This window comes from Parus major, chromosome 2, assembly GCF_001522545.3.
Source record: "Parus major isolate Abel chromosome 2, Parus_major1.1, whole genome shotgun sequence".
Classification (NCBI taxonomy): domain Eukaryota; kingdom Metazoa; phylum Chordata; class Aves; order Passeriformes; family Paridae; genus Parus; species Parus major.
In genome coordinates, this window is record NC_031769.1 from 35,017,046 (window position 1) to 35,040,380 (window position 23,335).

Consider the following 23,335-nt stretch of genomic DNA (forward strand, 5'->3'; position numbering starts at 1 on the left):
GGAAAAAATCCTCTCTCTGTACTATAAATTAGAAAGTTTTTACTTATTCAGCAGTTAGTCTGGAACAACTGAAGGAATCCCGATCATCATCCTTTCCAGCTATTCAGGCTTGCTTAGGCAAATTTGTTACTCTAGAGAGAAGGCAGCAAACTGTTACTTGAATATTCTCAAAACACAGAGTCATCGTGAGAGGTTATTTCCATTCAGTGTCAGTATCACACAAAAAAAATATATTAAGCCATCTTTTGCAAATTTTTCATTCTTCATTAGAAACACAAAGGAACTCTCATGCAGCACAAATTGTTTGTGGGCACTCTCACTTAACTATAATTATTCTTTCCTCATTCAACCCACAAATAGTTTCTTGTTACTGATGACAACACAAAGCTATCAGAGTACTTCTATTGAATATACCTACCAATAATGTAACCTAAATAATATAAAGCAGTAAAGACATTTCTAGCAAGTTTTGTGATGAGCTCCCATTATTTTTTTTCTGAACTCTAACCTATCAAACAGTAAAAGCGGTATAACGAACCTAGAAGAAAATATATGGTACTGGTGACACTATCACATGATTTTAATTACCTGAAACACACTAATGCTAGAATTCAATGAACCAATAGCTCAAGCTTTTGGAGTAACAACTACACAAGCTGTACTCCAGTCTATTTTCCTTTTGAACAGAGCTTGAGCTTCCATGAGGTTCATATACAGGTTTCTTAATTTCAAGGAGAAGATAGATGATCTTGGTGCACTACTCTTTAGACTGTCAACAGAGGTAAGATACTGGATGTTAATATAACAGTGGATATTTCATTTATGCTAAATGACATTCTCAGTGTCTCTTTCAGTCTTCAAGACAAATACAATAAATGTCCCCATAAAAGAAAGGAAGGATGAAAATGCAAGAGCAATCGGTACTTCATAAATGAAGGTGTCTGTTCAATAAGCTCCTAGTGTTTACTTTTAGTGAAAATGTAATAATGGAAGTTAAAGATATTCAAAAGCTGTATCCACTGTATCTTAAAGTGGTAGAGGGGAGAAAATCCACACAAAGACTGTGGAATTGCATATATACCTTTCAAAATCATGTAAATACATAGAAATGTACATATACATGTATGCAGGTGCACACAGATCTACACTAACACTCTTTCCTTAAGGAAACAGCAGATACATGCATTAGTCAAACTGACAAAGTACAAAGATAACTCACAGGTGCAATGAGACTACATGAACTTGTCTGATCAACTGTGTTGTCAAATCTCATTGCATCTGTGAGTTATCTTGCTTTTTGCCCAGTCAAAGTTTCATTTTTGTGTCTTGCAAGCGTAAGATAAGTATCTTAGGAACTGGGTACATCTGCCACAATGATGTGGTTATGCATGGGATGGCTTAATTTCTGGTGTTTCAGAAAAAAAAGGAAATACCCAGGCTATCACCTCCACTAAGTTAAAAAAAAAATCACTAAACAGAAGTTTAGTAACCTAAGTAAATTAACAAGCACTTCTTAAATGACTCATAGCTTATACCCATTAGCTTGTGGGTAGAATTATGCAAAATGGGCAAACAGAAGACCACCTACTAGAGGTTAAAAAGGCTAATGACTGTGCAAAAAGTAAAATTGAAGGTGAAAAGGAGAAGGACTCCTCATTTAAACTTGCACAGAAATAAACCTAGGAAATCCTATCCCTTCTGCACTTGAATAGCTCTTCAAAATGCTATTTTTTTAATTTGTAACTCCCTCATGCTTGGTTCTAGCTCCTAAATTGATCCAGACCAAGCACAGAGACAACAAAGACAAGTCATTTACATTTCACAGAGCCAAGAAAACTCCAATTATGTCCAACGAAACACAGGAAGTGTTCAAAGTTACATATTATCCATAACGACATTATCTGTACAAGTTCCTAAAGACAAATATTACATTGAACTACAGAGGAGGGAAAGGGTTCATTCTGAACTACAGGAAGGACCAGCATGCTAATTCACATGTATTTCCGTTTCCCCCATGTTGTGGTTTTAAAGCAGTAACTAAAAAATCACTAGAAAATTTACTTATTTCTTGCTGTGAGATATGGATTAGAACAAGAGCATAACAGGCTTAAAACTTAAAAGGAATAAAGAAAGTTTATTAACAAAACTACAAGAATAAGAAAACCAGAATAAAACTTCCAGAAAACCCTTTTCTCCCCCACTACTCAACCTTTCCTTGTTCATGTGACAACATAAAGACAAAAAAACTTTGGTGTTTTAAACAGTCCCAATTCTTGCTAGAGTCTTCTCATCAGTCTTTATAGAGAAACAGAAGTCTTTTTCTGCTAATCTATGGAGTTTTCTCACAAGAAAACTAATTTTCTTCATAGCTTCCTACTTCTCTGATGCCAGCAGCCCGGAAATCTGCCATCAATTGTCTCCTCCCATTTCACATCACTCTGAGGTGTGTATGGGTCAATGAGTCTAGGGATGTCATTTTTAAGGATGAGGTATTCAAATGCAAAAGTTCTCTTTATCTGTCTCTGTGAGCCCCCCTGGAACCAGAAGTTTTCTCTTTGCCTCTACAAAGCTACAAATCTTCAACTATTACTTCCCTCCCCTCTGTTCAGCACCTCACTGTATCACAACTACTTCACTTCTTCATCAAAATCCACACCTTGAACACTCTATTCCTCCCAATATACTCTGCCATGAATTAAAGGAGTTTTTTTTTCAGAACTCTATTGTCCATCTCCATAGCTTTAACAAAAAAATATTTCAGCATATTAAAGCATCTCCTTATTCTCTACCTTTTCTGAAGCTTAATTCCTTTCTTCACTCATAGTTTATAGTTTATAAAGTCTCATAGTTTATAAAGTCTCTTTACATGTTGATTACTCTCTCTCTCTCTGGAAAAAAGGATTAATCTGCAAGTCTCATCTGAGTAATGAAAGGGTTAAAATCTTGCCCAGGCTTGTAGATGGTTCTGTGATCTCTGCCGGAGCAGCAACTGGAGTTGTCTGCGATGGAAGATTCTTCATGGCTGCTCTGGAGAGTGTGGTCGCTGTCTCAGCTCGCTGCAGGTCAAGAGCTTCTTTTCTCTCTCTACTTGACAGTCTCTGGTGAATTCAGTCACGGCAAAAAACCTGCAGCCGAGCCAGGGACCGGCCTGGCCTGGCCAGAGCTCAGGGGCAAGCCCCGCAGGCCCCATCTCCCGGCCAGGAGCCATGGTAGGCCTGGCCCAGCCCAGCCCAGCCCCTGCCCGGGCTGCATGGCCTGGGAAGGGGACAGGAAGCCAACTAAAGCTGTTACCTTTCACAGCCAGGAAACAAAGAGACAAAGAAATTCCCAGGCTCAGGTCTTAAGGTGGTGTTCACAGGCTGATCTCACTTTTCAATGGTCAAAACTGCTGTCAATTCCTAGAAATGGCCAATTGTTGGCTGGGAGAAAAACTCCCATCAGCCTCCAGCAGTTTTAACTTCTTTAGGTGTTTCTCTTTGTTTTCTTAAATGCCAATCTATCACACCCCACAACCTCCCAAAGTACTGGTTCCCTCTCCTAAAGCCTTTAGAAATGAAGTGAATCTGTTGATGGCAATACTTCAGCTGCCAAAGTCTGAACAGCTGAATGCTGTTCTCTTTAACAGCTTAAGAAGCAGTGAAACAGGACTTCCCATCACTTCTCCCAGCAGTACAGCAAGTCATGTCTCTCACAGCAAGTAGCCAGTTATCAAACACTTTAAAAGGAGGGAAAGGGTAGCTACTCAACAAGCAAAAAATAGTACAACACACTGAAGAAATCTTCTGATATCTTAGAAGTTGGTAGAATCGTAAAATTTGGAAGGCTGATGCATCTTTTTTGCTTTGACACCCTTTCGAACTATAATGTGCTTGCTATTTTTCTTTGCAGCAATAATAATGAATACTGGCAAGTTCTGCAGCACTACAGAATCTTTTCATTCCCTCCCATACATTTTAAAATGTATTTTGTCTTGTTCCCCTGTCATAACCCCTTCTTTTCCTTCTCCTCCTCTCTGTTTTATGCTTCACTTCAAAGTTCTTTCAGTATTTCTGGCAAGTTTTCATTTCATATTTTAGAACTGCAGAATATGATAAACTAACACTGGTTTCTCTGCAAATTTTACAAAAAGCAAACTAGCATTGCAATGAGAAAAAAGAACTGTAAAAAGTACAGATAATATCCTCAGGTGAGTATGAAAATCATCTACTTTATTAATTATGAAGGATTTATTCATTTTATGGTATACTTTGCTGGATGAGAAAAATCTCCTCTGAAATGGAATTTTTAGCATTTCTTAGCTTTCCAAATCACTATATCCTATTGTCAATAAAATGCTGCATGTGCTGATTCTTTAAGGAGGTCAAAAGCAGAAAGGTACATATATCCATTCAAGTATTTCCATCCAAACCAACTGAGAACAACCTTGAGATTACTGTTTCCAATTTTAATCAGCAGAGATGAACGAAGTAGTTTGCATTCATTACATGGGATTTCTTTCCATACTCACAAGATAGTTATAAACTACAAATCTGACTGAAGCCTAGTTTCCAAACTGAAAAATGACAAGAGGATTTCAAACATTTAAGGAATAAGGGAGGAGAAAGAAGTCAACAAAGTAGTAACTGTGGCTGAATACATTTGCTGTGATCTCACACACATTTTTCATGATACACTGGTAACTGCGATTAATATCAATGACTTTGCACAGCCAAACAAAAAGATAAATCTATCATCAAAGTATTACCATCAAGGTTTTCTTTTTCTCCCCAATTCACAAGGTAATTGCTCCATATAATAAATATATGCCAGAGAAATAGTTGGAATCTAGAAAGAATATTTTAAGAATTTGAATTTTATAAATTCAGCCTTCAACACAAAGATTTAAATTTATTGACACATCCAATAACCTCAGGAAGAAAGGTTAGGATTTATCGAGATAGCTCTTATTCCCCAAGCCAACCCATGCAATAGAGAACTGATAGTCTCCAGGGAAACCAAAATCCTCTTGGCAGGTCATGCCTGTATATATTTTATACATAACACTTTGCATTATATGTACAGAAAAGGACAGATAGCTTTAGAAATGCTTGAAGGCTTTATTCAAATATTACCTGCTGGTTTCTGTTTGTCATTTTATATCGCCAGTGTTTAACATGCATTCTCCCCTTCTGTTCCAATAGATGTTTTAGACTTTCTTGTAAAATCTTCTTTAGGATGATACTGTGTGCCAAGTTTGTTTAATTTTTTTTAATCCAATGTCTCTAAAGTCTATACATTACCCTGTTTCAGATGTTCTCATTTCATGACTGTATCAACCAATGATACTCCTTTTCTTCAAAAGGCAGTCATAGATACTAAGCACTTAATATTTTAAATTAGATTAAGTTAAGTACCATAGTGACTTTTATCTATATTTTTCCTAGTTTGAAATATATTTTAGGTAAAGAGAAGACACTTCCAAATAATACATGTTCTTCATATAGTGTAATTTCTCACTGTTCTTTTGGTCTCCATTAAATCAAAATCCCCTATTTAGAAAATAGGGCATTAGAAAATGCTGTAAATTTTCATAGGTGTCTGTTGAATTGTTTTCAGCTTTACTGGCAAAACTAAATAAATGTTAAAGCAGTGAAAAATGTAACACAGGTTGCAAGCAAGCAGTGTTACTTTTGTTACTTGACAGTATACTCTCCACTAGATTTTGGCCCCAGGTTTTGTCATTTTTTAAAAGAAAGTTGGGTAGAGAATGCTACATTATTAAATTCAGTATAAACAGGAGATATTCAGGGGCATGTAAATAAAATACAGAGGAAAGGGCTTACAATGCATTTGGATGTTTTAAAAACACATTACCCTGCAGTAATTCTAAGATGAACACTTCTGTGGACAACTATGCAAGACTCAGAACACACAACAGCTGTTAGATTACAAACAGAGTCAAAACTGAGCTATTTAACTCCATTGAAATTTCAAGGGAAAAACCAAATTTTAAAAAGGAATAAAAGCAAATTTGATCTGGCTTAGTTTCCAACCGCTAGGCCTGCTTGGGGAACTGCAATGAAAAACCAAACGCAAAACATTCTACAGCGTTTACTATTTCTCTTAGCTCTCCTGCCCCACATTTCTATTTTTTGTTAATAGTTGATTATTAATTTTGATAATGGGAATATATTCCCACCACTGCTAATTGTAAGAATAGCTCTGTCAGGGTATGTGAGTTTCATGTGAAGAGCCTGTGTCTACAAAAGCAAGATCAAGATTTTACTGTCCCAGCAGACCTCATGTCACCCTCCTAAGACTTATACTCAATGACACTGGTGATCTGTACTTGGACATCTCAGCTACCCACAGCATCAAAGGGAGCCATCCAGCTGGAAGTGAAGCTATTCTGGTGTTTGCAACAAAATTTGCAGGTCCAAATCCTTGTTGTTCACAGGAAACCCATGACTGACTTAACATGCAAAGATTTGCATGGGAACATACAAAAATACAAGGTGGCAGTAATCCCTATCAATCAAATTCCCCAAAGGTTCCTGATTAATTTGGCATGTGGAAGAGCCATGTATCACCCCATTTATGATTTTTAGAATGACCTGATAAACTAATTTCAGCAGATACAAAGCTAGAATCACCAAATGGATCAGTCATTTTGCAATGAATTAGGCAAGTGTTAAATGAGATAAAAGGTTCCAGCTATCCAAAGAAGACCTACTTTCCTGTCCATGTTTTTGGATTTGCTGACTCTGTTGGTACACAAGGGTGGTCAAAGACCTGATTAACATCAGTACAAGATAAAGTATTTCTTGCTGACTTTTTGCTACCTGTGCTATTATACAAATTCCTACTCAAGTTTTTCTCTATTAGCTAATGAAGAGCGATTCCCACTCTAATGAAGCTTTTGTTCTTCAACCTTGCTGCCACGGCCTAAATATTTCCTTTGTGGGTATTTTTTTTTTGCTTGTTTTGGGTTTTTTGTTGATTTTTTTTTCTTCCCACCCCTTGGATTCCTCAACCTGATGAGAAACAGCAATTATGTGGCTACACTGGAGCAATGCACTGGCTCACTGGCCAGAGTGCGCATCTTGGTTCTCCTCGCCTTTCCCTGATTAACAGAGGTCTCAGTCTTCTGCCCAACTGCCAGTTTCCACAAAACTAGGAGCAGCCTAAATTTCTCACAAATTGCTTTGAAATTGTGTGGTTATAATTATTTGGAGGAATGAGACAGACAGACTGTGAGCCGTTTTTAACTCTCGTTTCCCTAGGAAACCAGTTCAGAAACAAAACAGAAAATCCATCACACTACCACCTACCAACCGTCTGAAAAAAAAATCCTTCAAAAATAAAGACCTCGAAAGAAAATTCTGCAAAAGGTATTATGGAATATTGCCTTCTATAACACATCTAACAGTGTATTTAACAGTGATGAGGCTTTCACAGAATATTGAAAACTACTAGCAAGCAAGAGTTCACCACTGGCACCTAAAAGCAGTATGTCACTGCCAAACACACCACATCACTTCAACTTGGCAAGAATGCTTGACAGAAAGCCAAAGAGTAGTGGAAAAGGCTGTTAGAAGTTAACAAAGCACTTCCCAAAAGTACTGTTTTGTTTTTTTAGGCAAGTCTGCTAGGGCATGGGTGATGGATTTACTAAAGAAAAAAGTTTTTCTTGGCAAAAAAAGTCCTGCTTTTTCTGCTTAGAGCAAATTTTCCTGTCACTGTGCAGAATTTGAACTCCTACTCCCTCGTTTCAGAAAAATGTGGCTAGTTTCTGTTTTCAAGTGAAGAATTCCCACACAGTGATACTGATAGCATGGAAATCCATTGTTTAATACGGGTCATGGGAAAATGGCCACAAATTCGAACATCATTACAATGGAACAACCAGAGGAAATTATATTTTTTTTTAGTTTATTTTTTTAAGTTTGCAATAAAATGGTTGTTGTTGCAATTTTGTTTGCAAATAGTAGCAGAGTATTACTCCAAGAGTTTATGAGAAGGCCTTGTTTTACCCTTACTTCTCAGAGTACTTCTGTCAGAGAAAGTGCAACTACAACATTATTGGAAACTAAAAGGAAAGAAGCAGAAAAACCTTATCTTCAAAGCTGTTAAGGAACAAATTAATGTAGTAAATATAATCTAATACTAAAGTAGTAAGTATATGCAATAAAGATGTAACAGAGATCCTGTCCAACAAGGACAGAATACTTTCATGGTATGAAGGTGATAATTAAAATGCATTACGCAGACAATCTTAAGATCTAAGACTTCCCTTACACCCTAGATAAGATCCCTTTTAGGCTAGTGACATCAAAAATTAATTTCTTAAATGCACATTCTTACTGATTAAATAATAGAATACAGAGGCAAATGAACAGGTCACTTTTGTGGTTCTCTTTACAAGGAATAGAAGATAACCTTTACAGGTGGCACAGTGTGTGTGAATGCATATTCACAGCAAGCACACAACAGAACTAAAGGCTGTTATTCCTGTCAGCTCCTCCTCGCACAGACAATACCTCAGAAGCAAACCTGGGGAAAAGTGTAAAGCACAGTGCCTCTATGCCCTGGCTGATATTGTTTTCTTGCTGCTCTCTTTATCCCCTGATAATGCAACCCAAAGTGAGGTCACAGGCATCTGCATCATCTAACTTCTAATCACATGACAGCCCACATCCAAGATACTTTCACTTCTCCCCAGTCGTAAGTGGATTCTGCAAAACAGAGAGAACTATTTCTAACTTCTCTTATGTCAAAAAAGGCCAGACCTGCTATTGGCTAATAATGAAATATCACTGAAAAAGTAGTCTGAGTTTCCACCAATGTTTTTGGAAAAGTACCCTGAAAGTATCTGTTGATGAGAAGACCAATTTTTCACAAAAATTTACTATACTATAATAAAAAAACCCCACCAAACTAAACAAACAACAATGACAACAAGTAGTGCAAGAGTGCAGCTTGAAAACAAAGTGTTACAATTATAAAGTGTTGCATTCACTGAACATGTGGTGAAGAACAATTAAAACAATCCCACAAAATATGTCCAATTTTATCTATTTGATCACTTGAAAGGCTTCATCAAGGCATTCAACCCAGCTGGAAAAATAGGGTAGAAGGACTGCATAGAAAGACAGATGCTGCATCTGAACTGAGAATTTGTAAGTAAATAAACAACAAAAACAAAACAAAACAAAAAAAAAGCAATTCTGACACAGTTCCAAACTTTATGAGACAATAACTTAACAAAAGACCACTTAATCTGCCACTCTCTTTTTGTTCTTTTGTTTTGTGATTTGAGATAGAAGTAGATGATAATTTATTTTTTTTTCTTACTAGTAATCTGTACAATAACTGCTAGTGAATTAACCCATGCAATTTCGGACTGTTTGTCAATTCTTTTATCAGTTGTTATTAAGAAACACAGGAAACAATTGCTCAAATAGAAGAACATCACAAAGGGCTTAGCAAATGAGGAGCTACAGTAGTAGACTGCTGTTTATTTATACGTCACTAGTAACCACGTCCTGGCATATCTCTAACTTTCTCAAAAATTCCACCTGTTTATTTGTAAACCTCATACCTCATTCTCTTTCAGATTTAAGGCCTTTTATCAATTCATTTGGAAACGTGTGGCACCTTTAGGACTTCTCACATCCTTGATGTCTTTAATTTTTTATGTGCCACATCGTACGCAAAAGCCTCTATATTCTCAGACTGAGATAACTCTTTCAACTGACGAGTGTTTAACAGGGACAGATAATATTTTTGCAGTTCTTAACTCACCTGATGACTGTCAAGTTTGTCTTTAGTGTGCTGATCAAGAGCTGCAGCTCACAGCAAAGGCTTAATGAGATTCTCTTCCCCTTGAAAGGACTGTTTCTTTCAAAAAGAATCTGTAGCTAATCACTGCAAGTCTCAGGTTGCGAGGATGATTATATAGGGGGAGACAGAAGCTGCAAGTTCTGTACAATTCAACTAAAGAGAGCTCCACTTATATGAAATGAGCAGGTTTTGCAAAAACCAGTTGGCTGGGAAGGCATAAACTTGCAGTTCCTGTGCAAGGCCTTATCACAGTCCATGGGTTACCACATACCAGGAAGAGCCACACCAGTTCACTGCAGCAGCTGCTGAGCAAGCATCGGACTCAGATGAAACCTCTCACATGCCACCTCCTATCTCAGAGTGTGTCACAAGTATCAAGTCATTTGCAAAACCATTACTGCACACAAACCAAGAGTCTGCTGGGTGTGCAAGCTATATCACAGAAAGCGGGCTGCAATTTCACGTAGTAATTGTGTCACTTTAAGGTCTAGGATATTACACACTTGTATGACTGCAATAAAATAAAACCAAGTCACTGAGACTGTTTAAAACACAGGACAAAAATATGCAACACATGCCAGAGTTTTGCCAAGATAGCTGAATGAGTGCCAAAGGAGCTAGCTGGAGAACTGGAAGCAAGACTAGTACAGTGTTTGGTAAATGCTAATAAGTTCTTGTCCTCTACAGAAGCAGTGAACATATTTTCAGGCTGCCTCATCGCTTAAAGAGAAGGCCACAATCTGGAGGCCTGGATCAATCTTTATCAGCTTTGTAATATGTTATGGCTGCAAGATAGTAATGATCAAATGGTATTTCACCAAGTGACTACATTGAAGAGTTCTGACACTGCTGCAGACTAGCCATGAACCAGCAAGCACCCAGAATTCAGTACTAAACTGAAACCTATGTTGAAAAGAAGCATTATACCAGGCCCAATGTCTGATGTTTGCTCAGCAGTGTATTTACATCTTCTACACACTTACTAGGCTAGCTGTCACCTGTGCACATACACACAGGCACTGAAAAACAAAACAGTAACAAAGGTCTGAAGCAGATAAAGCACCTTCACAGGCATAAGATCGATGCCTCTCTACATACCAAGTCAAGGTTAAGAAAATGCAGGTGAGGCATTCACACATAAAACCCATGTAAATGCTGTAAGAACACTAACCAGAAGAACAGTTAAGATTGAGACAACCATTAAGGTTTGCAAAATACATTATTTTGCTAAGTACAATATTCACAACCTTAATTAAAATTGCAGTCACAATTATGCTTGTTGCTAAAGCAACAATTTACAGAATGGGGCAAAGAAAGTGAGAAATTGTGCAGTTTCCTTAATAGATTTAAACTACCTAAATGTTCTCAGGTTATTCTTTAAACAAAATTTAAATTGAATGTTGATCTTTTCTAGAAATGACAGCATTTTAAGGTTTAAAGTAAGCTTTCCCATGTGCAATAAAGAAATAAGTCTAACACACTCAGAGGACATTTTTCATGTCACTCAGATTCAAAAAACGGGAAAAAAAAAAGTCATGAAAGACCCAAAGGGATCTGAATCCAGAAATTTAAGTTGTCTTCTTCAGTAAAAGACCACATGCCTGCCCATGCATGATACGATTGGTTTTATTTAAGCAGAACTTGATAGCAAATCTTGTCAGAATGACAGCCACAGTCCCTGCCGGGCTTCATTGAAATAGCACAACAAAAAGGCATCCCTCTGGCATTGGAAAGTAGGAAAAACACTGAAAATTCATGCAAGGCCATGTCTTCTTTTCCTGATAAACATGTCAAATGCTATCTGTCCCTCTATTTCCAGTCACTCATGACCCTCAAATTCTTTTAGTTTATGCGTTCAGCTACTCCCATCCTTTCATATTCTTTCCCTGTTTCATCTGCTCCATTTTCTCCCAATGCCCACTCCTTTCTGAAGATCTTTTCCCCTCTTTCCACCATGTGCAAGTGCTCACACCAAGTGAGCAAGGCATAGTAAGTGTCCAGACACAGTGAGGTACTGCTGTGAAATCCCCTCCCTGTCCAAACACAGGAGAACACAGCAAAGGCATTACACACAATGTTTGGAGTCTCTGTGTCCACGATCTACAACTGGTCCAGGCCAGGGTGGTTCTGCCTCTTTGGAAGACATCGATGGCAGAGGCCTCAGGTCAGAACCCTTTCCTACTGCACTCATGAAAAGCCAACTGGTCCCATACCCCCCTGAGGGGAACAGCAGCACCAACACGGTCCTGCTCCTGAAGCTCTTCTCTGGTCTCTGTGTGATTTACTGCAGAGATACCCAGAGCATGGGTATGAGCTCTTTTTGTACCAGGGGAGGTTCTATTCAATGGAAGGATGTTGGAAGATTTGCTTTTATTCCCCCCATTTCAACATGCAGCCCACAGACAGTACGCATACCTCTCATGTTCTCTCCATGACTGGAGGTGCAATGCCAGGCACCAAAGCTGGGCTAAATTTTGTTCCAGTTAATTCTCTGGTCATGCTGGTCCCTGGGGGAATGTTTCTGGTGTAGGCCATATCCGCACCCTGTCACCCTTTTTCCTTGTCTTTGTCCCTGCTCCTTGATTTCCAGATCCCACTTTCCCCCCATGTTTTCCTTATCACTTTACTTGTAACTTTGGGCCATGTTCATCTTGTCTGACAATAAAGTTAGCCAATTTGTTACTTGAACTCTTCTTCTGCCCCACTGCTGTTTAGCTGCAGTTGTGCCTTCCACTCCACTTCTTCAGTGGAGAACCCTAAAGTGCCTGTGTTGTCTGGGACACAGCAGCAGGAATGCTATGGCAGGGAGCCGGGGCTAGAGATGTTACAGCTCATCACAAGGCTGACAGATATCTTGATTGCCGGGGTGTTTTGGGGGTTTTTTTGGGTTTTTTTTGTGGAACAGAGTGTGGAGGCAGTTTCTAGGATTGAAGGATTCTGGCTATGAAGACCCTTTGGAGCTTCATACGATCTGACGTGTCAGCTGAGTGTTGACAGCCTATCAAGCAGCTGACAGGGCACGGTCCTCTGAACGGGATGCTTCAGCCAAAAGCCTAGGAACAGGACTGGCAGGCCATTTCCTCTGTGAGCTAAAAGAAAAGCAGGGAAGGAACAGATGCTTCCCAGGGAGAAATACATGTTTGCTTGTTAAGAGTAAGGGGAAATTGATCTCCAGACTGCAGGACTTGATCAGACTGTACTATTCCCCTTCCTTCTCCTTTATCTCCTCCCTCCAAGCCAGGGGAGCAGAAGGACAGACTTTATCACTGTTCTTTTTGTCAGTTTCCCTCCTTTATCACTTCTCATAAGAGCAGGGCACAAGTTTGACTCTTACCCTCCCTTTTCCCACATGGTGTGATGCTGCTGCTACTTTTCAGCCATGTTTTTCGTTAGTAAAAAACTCAGTCTGAAGTCTGTTATAACTCCTAAGGGCCGCTGAATCAGCAGCCAAAGGCATCCGCCAACACAGAAAAAAAGTCAACACAGGCATTGAAAGTCAGGCAAGAGACAAAGTAACTATGCCCATATAAAAGGGATAAACAGCCAAATGCTACCAGGAAAAGGCTGGTTCTCCTCACTTTTAGACACTGAGCTCTGCAGAGCCTCTCTGCAAGAGCAGTGTTTGGAACAGTGTTTGCAGGATGTCACCGCAAAGCTGCCCTCCCTCCCCAAACTGCCCAGCCACTGACCAAAAGGTACCGCAATCATGGGACTCCACAGGGCAACAGTCACAACAGTGAACACAGATTTGGACTCCCAAAATTTCACCCAGTGATGGCAAAGTCACAGCAGCAGCTCGTGCAACAGCAAATCCTGACCTACCACACCATCCTCAGTGTGGAGAGGCAAGCACAAGCCCTACCAGTCCAATTCTGTGTCCCACACCTGTGATACCCTCCCTCCCAGCGTGTGTAGGGCAGAGCACACAGAAGAACAACAACTCATAAAACACAGTCCATGTCTTTATCCTCAGACAACAGTCAGGAGAAAGCTGGAGGCAGTCAGCTCATCTGGAGTGTGCTCACAGAGTAGCTGCCACAGCTCCCAGCGGTGAAAAGAAGTCAAGAGAAGTCATCAGGCATGTATGAAAAATGCAGGAACAGAAAACAAACCCAGAACAGATGTAGGACAGAAATCAGGCATGTTTCTGAATGTGAAACCTCCTTCCAAGTGTCACTTGGGCAGAGCAATGACAAGTACAGTTATAAGTGTGAGACAGATGCTGGGATGAAACAGCACGTCCAGGAGTGGCCCCTAGAAGGGCTCACAAACCAGACATGAGCATTTTTCAGATACCTTTCCTGCAGGCTGCTCTGAAACACATTCATTGGGACGTCCAGTGTACAGCAGAACACATGACTCATCCAAAGTAAAACCCTCAAACACATTTCATGGGGAGTGTAAACTCCCCAGAAGCTCCAGCCTGGCCCAAAGACACTAATATAGGCTATGCAAAACAGCTGAATGTTGACACCATTCCCATCACAATAGAGACTTTTTATTCTTCACATTGGAACATGAAGAATATAAATGCAAACATTTTAAAAAGTCCTCCACAATCAATGTACACCTATTAGTTGCTTTCACAATCTCAAGCTCAAAAGCAGTTGACACCAAAAGTTCCTTTTTTTCTCTCAAAGGGGCTACGCTCCACTCAGGATGAACCAATTCTAAACCTTTCGTTTGCATGAGATCTTAGCCAAACAATAATAATTTATTTTGTAAATATGTTAAGAACTCCATTACAATACTGCACAAATTTTGTATATTTTCTTTTATCTAGATGATGGAATTTGTAGCAACTAGTCCTAAAATGACTCAGCAGATTACTACAGAGAAAACTCCTGATCCCTTATTTCCTATAATAAAACCATGAGGCATTTACTACTTGAAGTTACAAGTTTGAAGTTACTGCGCAATCTCCTGCTCCGGTTGAACGTAGGGTGAGTTTTGCTTCTGAGAAAACAGGATTGGGCCCCTGGGGCTTTAGTAATTTCACCATTCAATCTGAAATGCCTGTCTGCCAGCCTTGTGAACTGCCAAGTTTGGCTCCTTGGCTCTTGAACAGCATCAGGAGGATGAAAACCACATGAAGATTGGAAAAATGTGCAATGCCAGAGGCCAAAGAAAAGACGTGGCCAGTCAGAAAGACCATGTGCAGTTTCTGAGCTGCTGATAGAAAGAAAAGGTTTCTTGGAAGTTGAGAGCTCTTTTTAGACAGTTTATGTACTGTTCCATGATGTGAGTGAATTACAGTAATCATGTAAACTTGATGCACAGAATGTATCTCTTCAAAGAGCTGAGTAACTACATTAAGAAGAACCTTGAGCTAACACAGGAGATAAAATTAATGACTGGACAGAAAGAATGGAGTATTATAGGACCCCAATCTTCATTCTAAGAATGGGTGCAGATTAGAAAGTTAGCACTCACATGACTACTGTGGCACACATTTTTTGACCAAGTGAAACATGTACAAATAAAACAACCTGCAGATGTTCCTTTCCTCCCTAGTCCATTTCTGTTTTGCACACACCCATTGTCTAAATACACAAGCAGAACCAACACAGAAAGAGTGGCTGTGACATCACTAGATGTACTTGGGATTCCAAAAAAGCATCTAAAATAAAACTATGTTTCCAAGCATAAGCTGAAAACAGAGTTCCAAAACACATCATACTTACATTCTTTAACATATTTGAGATGTTCTAACATACATATCATATTGTATCTAAGGTTTCACCTTGTCTATAATGTATTATTCCAACACAAAATAGCAGTGTCACAGTACAGCTGGATCTTGAGGGGACAAGAAGGCCTTTTTATGTTTGAAATTATGTGAATGGTACAGCTTTTCTGCAGGTATGTAACTGCTAAGATTTGGACTAGAATAGCTAATTCATACTACTGACCACCTTCTTGCTTTGAAGGCCATGATCTAGCCACCAGCACAATGGATTGTTCAGGACTTATTCCCAATTCTGTTAGTAATCACAGGACTTTGGATAAAGCTCTTTGCGCTTTCTGTTGTGGTATAATTAAGTGTAGAAATAAAGTGAAACTTAAGTGATTGAAAGCTCATATCCCCAGGAATTATCCCTCTTTATGATATATGGGTACAAAATACAATACATACATGTGTCTGTGTATTGCATACCTCACTGATGTACAGATACAGAATGAATTTATATATATATATATACACACACACATATATATACACATATATGCTAGAAGAGAAAGTGAGTGCATGCAGTCTATCACAACAGGGATCTAGATACAATAATTAGGGAAAGCAGAGCTTCCATTTAGAAACTAAAACACATCTCGCAGTCATGCATCCTTATTTAAAAAACAGTAAAGTTCAAATCTAATGACTCTTTCCAGCAATTACATTTATGATGTAATTTATGGCATTTATTAAACTTCCAACATATGGAATGCTCCTTTTATGTCAAATTGCAAGTTTCCCAAGACACACAAGTGAGTTTTATAATCTGCTACAGCAGGAACATTTAATTTTGCTGTGACTTACAAGTGGCAGGTTCTGAAGGGTTACTGGAGATTATCTCAGCTGGCTGGAGCAAACCAAAGCTCGTGGATTTGATCTCTGCATGGGCCATTCACTTAAAGAGTTGTACTCAATGACCCATGGGGGTCCCCTCCAACTCAGAATACTCTCTGATTCTGTATTGCTATAGACTGGAATTCACTTGAAGCAGAAAACCAAGCCAAAAAATTTTGTTTCTTCATATTTTCATTAACAGAAAAGACAGAAGCTCAGATCCAAAAAAAACCCTTATCCTGATTCTTTATATCACATACATATAATCAAAATAAGTTGAATGAGATATGCACGTGGACAAAGCTTTAACAAAAGGGAAGCATTAGCAGAATCTGGGCTACAAAGAAGTAATCCATTGGCCTCTCCTGCTCATCATCTTTGTGCTCTGAACCTGCTACACATTAATCTGCTCTGAAGCATTGTTTTAGTCAGTTATAAACGATTTATACACAGTCTGGTTCAAGTTATCACATCTCATAAATAACCTAACAATATTTTGCAGTGCTAATTTTATTTCATCACTCTTGAGGACGAAATGGTAGTAACAGACCTGGTCAACTTGAAATACAAAACTCAAATGCTAATTTAATTTATGTTCTTCTGCTTACAGAAATAAAAACAAAATTAAATAACTTTGCCAATGGGGAAATATTTGCTTTTACTAGTGTTAAATCAAATAACACCTGCAAATGGAGAGATGCAGGTTTTGTTCTTTTTTCAGTCACATAGCCACTTGCAAGGAATTGTTTATTTTTTATGTTTGGGTTTTGCTTTTTTTTTTTCCCCAAGTGAATGGTGAAGTGAAACAGAAAGCAAAAGCCAGACACAAATAACTGCTTAATATAATATAAAAAGTACTGATAGGAAGAGAAGGTAAGCATTGAAATCAACAAGTACTATATTCTACAGCAGAAAAGACTCTCCTGACAAAAAATGCATACATACTTTACAGGAAAATGTTTCTCTGTCCTCTACTTGCACAGTTTCCAGTGCATGACACTTCCAAATCTGAATCAGGCTTCTTTCCTTCTCCGAGGGGAAAACTGAGGGCCCTTCTATTAATTTAAACCAAAACTGAAATTTTATCTCAAAAAAAAGGTTTCAGTATGGATATATTCTTAACTATTGATTCTGATATAATCAGAATTAAAGTTCCCTCTATAAAGTTCCACTAACACTTTGTGTCTTGTATTAGGAAAAAACATCTATAAAAAATCAAAAGCTCAGCCATAGCAGTTTTAGTAATACTGTAGTAAGGGGTTTTTAAGCAGTATAACTGTTTCAAAAACATGATGGTAAAGTGTCCATATGCTTGTCAGAACTTGAAAGATGAAAACACTTTCAAATTTTATATATATATATATTTATATATATATATATATGCACACACCCCAAAATGCTTCACATAAGAAGGTTTTATATATGTAGTAAATTTATTAAACTGGGAATACTGTACATGTTCCTTAGACTACAACATTTACAACATTCAAGCAAAAAATATGGTGGGAATGTTAGAATGTAATTAATAGCCTTACTTTTAAATAATTTTGTTCATGTTTTGCTTTGATTTGTTTTTGGTTTTTTTTACTAAAGAGACAAATTCTTGACAATCAGGATAAAATCCATATGCTCGTGTATTCACATCGTAACTTAAAAACTTCTTTGGGACATGTGAAGTATTGCTATTTTTCATTCCATCAAAACATCTGGATTTTAGTGGTTTTACAGTACAAATGGCTTGTTCAGAGTTTAGCCTTTACCCATTTAAAAAAAATTTATACCCCATTCCATTCTCATCACATGGCTAGCATATGTTTCATGCCAACTTTATTCAAGGCCAAAACCTATCGTAACTCATCAGGCCAACGAATTACTACAGGAATGTAAAGCAAAGCAGGACAAAAAAAATCCAATCAAGTCAGTCAAAAAAATTCCCCTTAATACAAAAAATTCCACATTATTCTGAGAAGTGAAGAGATAAATTACTATCAGATTCCTGTTTTTTCTCAGGAGGTCATAATAACCAAAGAGGTGAAAAAAAAGAAATAGAGGATGAATAAGTTAGCTTAGTTTCTGTATGACCTGTCAAAGCAAGTACAGTTTTCCAAAATAAATAGATCAGATAAGAGCAAGGAAGGAATGCAGATTATTGAAATATTTCTCTTTCCAACAAAATACCAAAACAAAACAAACCAGCTTACCCCATAGAGGCACTGTTGAAAACATGGTTGCTTAAGCCTATTCCATTTCCCAGCACATTTCCTCCTGAGATTTGCTCACCATTTGCCTCTTATTTCCAATAAAACTTGGAAATAGCAGAAGTATAAGATCATCGTTCTTCATCTTCTTTTATTTATAAGGAGAGGGACACAAATTAGAAACTTTTTAAGAAAACCACTTTTGGGCAGGTGATACAATCTTTTGTTGTTTGGGTTTGTTTTTTTTCAGTAAAGGCCTCAAGTATTATATAGGGTAGACCCTAATTTGTCTCTTCCAGCTCTGTGGCAAAAGGTTTTCTGTAACTGTCTTTCATTTTCCTGGGTTTTTTATTGTTATAAAATTCAATCACTGCTACTTAACATTAGCATTGTCTCTAAGGTAGTGAGAAGACAACTTCCTCTGCACTTCTGACATTTCACTAAACCAGCAATGAGCCACCCAATTCACAAATACAACAATGTTTTCTCCACAAATAAACATGTGAGATTATTTTATCAATTTAATTTGGGTGAAAACTGATGTGGTTTCACCTGAGGCAAAAAAGCATCCCAAAAGCTTTGGACAGTACAGACTACCAAAGAACAGAACACAGAATGACACTGTTAAGGGACAACATGGAAGACAGACTAGGATTTCTTGTAAAAGGCCACCTTAACAGAAACAAGAAAGATCAGGCTCATAAAGCAGATTTATAAAGACAGCAACTCAAAACAAATATGCCCACCTCAAGCCTGAAATGCCTTAGCAAAGTGCCCCTTAACCCTCAAGTGCCAAACCTACACTAGATAATCCTTTGCTGATCACAGTTTTCACACTCTTTCAAAAAGTAAAGGACAGTGGCAAATCTAAGCACTTTAATTCCAGAGAATCATGTGGATTATCAGTGTTGTGGCACACAATGGCAACTGATGGTTCTTCATGGCCTGCTTTCCTTGAAAGCTTTGAAAGTCTTTCCCTAGACACTTCACTTTCAAGTAAATCAATTTCTAACACTGGGAAACATAAAAAAGAAGCTTAATTCCGTCTTTTGCAACTATGCATTATTTACACAGCAGTCAAGTGATCAAACACTGTTTTCCACTGGACATCTGCAATGGTGCAAAGCAAGGCAAAAGTTCAGAAAATAATAAAAAATATAATGAAGGAACATATTTCCTTACATTCTTTTAGCTGTGTATGTCAAACGGTAAACAGTAACCAAAGACAGCAAGCAAGCAAAGTTAAGTTTCTAGCTAATGCTCCAGAAAAAAGATCATAATTAGAGTATTTTATCCCTGTTTTCAAGACAGTGATGCTAAGGGAATGAGCATTGCCAGAAGGTCAAGGGAGGTGATCCTGCCCCTCTGCTCAGCTCAGCCCTCTTGAGGCTACATTTAGAGTGCTGCGTTCAGTCCTGGGCTCCTCAATACAAGACACACATGCAGCTTCTGGAACAGGTCCAGCAGACAGCTACAAAATTGGTCAAGGGTCTGAGGAATCTTTCTTACAACAAAAGCCCGAGGGACCTGGGCCTGTTCAGCCTCAAGAAGAGGCAACCAAGAGGAGAGCTCATTCATCTGTATAAAATATCTTAAGGGTGACTGTGAAGAGCATGGAACCAGGTTCTTCTTTGTGCTGCCAACCACTAGGACAAGAGGGAAGAGGCAGAAGCTGATGTACAAGAAGTTCCACCTGAATATCAGGAAGAACTTATTTACTGCACGAGTGACTGCACACTGGAACAGATTGTCCAGAGAGGTTGTCTCTCCCTCACTGCAGATATTCAAAAATTATCTAGATGCAATCCTGTGCCCTGTGCTCTAGGATGACCCTGTTTGAGCAGGGAGGTTGGACCAGATGACCCATTGTGGTCCCTTTTAACCTCACTCAGCAATTCTGTGAGTTCATAATAGCGTGAGCTGTTTTAAAGAAGGTCCTATTTCTCGTCCTGACAACATGCTCCCTCCACTTCTACCAACTCCAGCATTCCTCAAACCTTTGCACAAGACACAGATACAGCAGAGGATAACCAAACAAAAAAAGTGCTTAACCTGCCAGATACATGAGTTAAATCAACTCACACAGCTGACAGAAGGCATGAGAGGGGAGCAGGATTTCCCCACATACAGCTGCAAAAACTTACATCTGCCTAACTGCCAGACAAAGTGTACTTTAAATATATGCCACATTCTGGAACTGATCTCTCATTATCTGGGTATCAAATTTGCAAATGCATGCAGTTTTAAACTGCAAATATGACCAGCATCCATTTTTATGTCTGAAGTCAACATGAGCTGATTTTGGAATTCATGAGGAAATGCTAAGGACTTGGAAAACTTCTGGCAGTAACCTGTGAATTAGCTCCTACCTGCAACATGGAGATAATCATATCCTTCTCACCATTACGATTAAACACTTGAGAGAGATACAGTTATCAGAGCAATCACTGCCATAGAAAAGCTACAGAGAAAAATGACTACCTGTCTGCACTGCCAAGCTCACTAGCCTTGTAAATGAGGCCTAGCATAAGAATAAAATAAAGTACTCTGTAGCCACTCATAATTTAACATGGCTTATTCTAAAAGCCTAGTGAAGGAGAAAACCTGTGGAAAAAATTATGTCAGGATATACATAAACGCTGGAAGGGATAAAGTAGATTCACAGAAGACAGACTCCACAATCCAAATGTTCTTTTTACACCTCTAGGAGCATTTCATTCTTAGAAGCCTTGGAATCCACACCGATATAGGTGAAACACTCACTGTTAACTCAGTTTATCTGCAGAGGTTATTTCTCAGCAAAAACATAAATGAACCAGTGATAATGAAAAAAGCCTGGAATGTCATAACAGCACACAGTGCAACACAAGCCTTCACACAGCCAACGACTAGGACAGGGAGGGAACTGCCAATCCTGAGAGCACATAGTCTTAGGTGATAACTAAGGGAAAAGAGCAGGAACAACAGCTCCATCCCCCCACATCTGCCTATCTGCTGACATCTTCAGAGACTGGAGTGATGGGGATACAACATGCCAAAGCAGAACTCAGCAGAGCTGGAGAGCTTATGCTATTTGGCAAGCCCAAGAATCTGATAGAAGTGCTTCTACTAACAGTCTCTGCCTCCTAAAATTGTAATATAACAATCTATAATGAGTAAGAAAAATGTATACAAGTATGCTTTACAACAAACCTGTGCATTTAATTAGACTTGGAAAGCCAGGGTTTGATTTTTCTCTTCACCAGACATCCTCTGTGTCTGAGGCAAGCCACATTGCTACCACAAGTACCAATCCTTCCTCCACAGAGTGGCAAAGATGAGACTTCATGAGAGGAGAATGCACATGCTAAAGTTTGAGAGACACTCAGACAGAATAGTGATGAACATTCCAGAAAAGCCCAGAGAAGTGTGTCCTCAATATTAATTCATTTTCACTAATGACACAACTTGCAATACATCTCAGTAAAAGCTGTCAAACTATCAAAGGACATAAACAGTTCACTTTGAAATAAAAACACATAAATGTCGAAACAACTGCAATACATAAACATGAAAAAAATTCCTCTACCATTTGCTTGGTGCTCTTGATAACAGCAGTGCATCCCAATTAGTGTATCAAAAAACATACAAGAACACAAATATAGAAGACAGGCACTCAAAGACTGCAACGCCAAAATTTCTCAATTCTCACAACTGCCTACAAGAGCACAGTCCTGTCCAATCACCTGTTCCAAACCCCCACCTTTTCCAAATTCAAGTCTACTTGCAGCAGGTTCTAAGACCCAACAAATTCCCACCCCTCTGGGCTGACACGCTGAGCTGCACGAGGTGTCTCATCAAGCAACACACCAGCAGCTCTTTGTCTCACACCATGAGAGACGCATGGCTCCAGCTTCTCCTTTGACCCGACTTGCAAAACAAGAGAAGTCGCAGCACACTGCAGGGCAAGAGCACAGAGGCTCTACCTGGCATCCTGCCAGCCAGCTCTAGCAGATTTTGGTACTGTGGTGTTTTATATATAGCAAGAAGCAGGTCCCAGCCTTCTGCTCAAGCTTCGGATTTCCAAATGGTGTGAGGAGTAATTGCTTGTAGAGCAGGCTAATTCTGAAGTGAAAGAGGGCACAGGCAATGGTGTGAGCAATACTGGCAGAGATGCCTGACGTCAATCAGCAAGGAAAAAAATGGATTATCTGTGGATTGTCGCAAGAGTTAAAACAAGACTATTTCACACTGAAGGAGGAAAAAAAAAAAAAAGGGCAAAAATTGCATGAGACTGGATCTTCACCCCTTTGATTTTTCAGATCTTTAGTGTTTCCCACTATCCTGTTTCCACCTACATGGGTGCACCTGCAAGTATCTATAACTGCATAAAGGTTATTTATGGCACATTACTGAAACTGAAGACACTAACTTTAGCCTTTCAAAATACTCCTCACAGAGCCCAGAGAGCACAAGAGGAGCAAGGAAAATGAGAAGTCAAGTATATAACCTTGCAGACCAGAACTGCTCTACCATATGAAAACTGGATAAAATACAAATTAAAGAAACAAATGTCCACATCAGAGCAAAAAAACAAACAAAAAAAATCCAAGAATGCAAAACAAATAAAAGGGGAAGGGTAAAAGAACCTAAAATCTGACAGCCACTAACTAGCTGTAAGGCTAAAAATTAACACAAAATTCTCACTAAGATCTCTTCCATTCTCTCATAATAGAAGTATTATGACTGAAGAGAAGGCTTTTACTTAAAT

The 23,335-nt window shown here is 38.7% G+C and overlaps 1 protein-coding gene across 3 annotated transcripts in view; it reads right to left on the reverse strand.

Annotated features, from left to right (window-relative positions):
* The window catches only part of RFTN1 (raftlin, lipid raft linker 1), a 97,072-nt gene that overhangs the window by 62,771 nt on the left and 10,966 nt on the right, over positions 1 to 23,335 (reverse strand). The gene's annotated exons all lie outside the window — the stretch shown is intronic.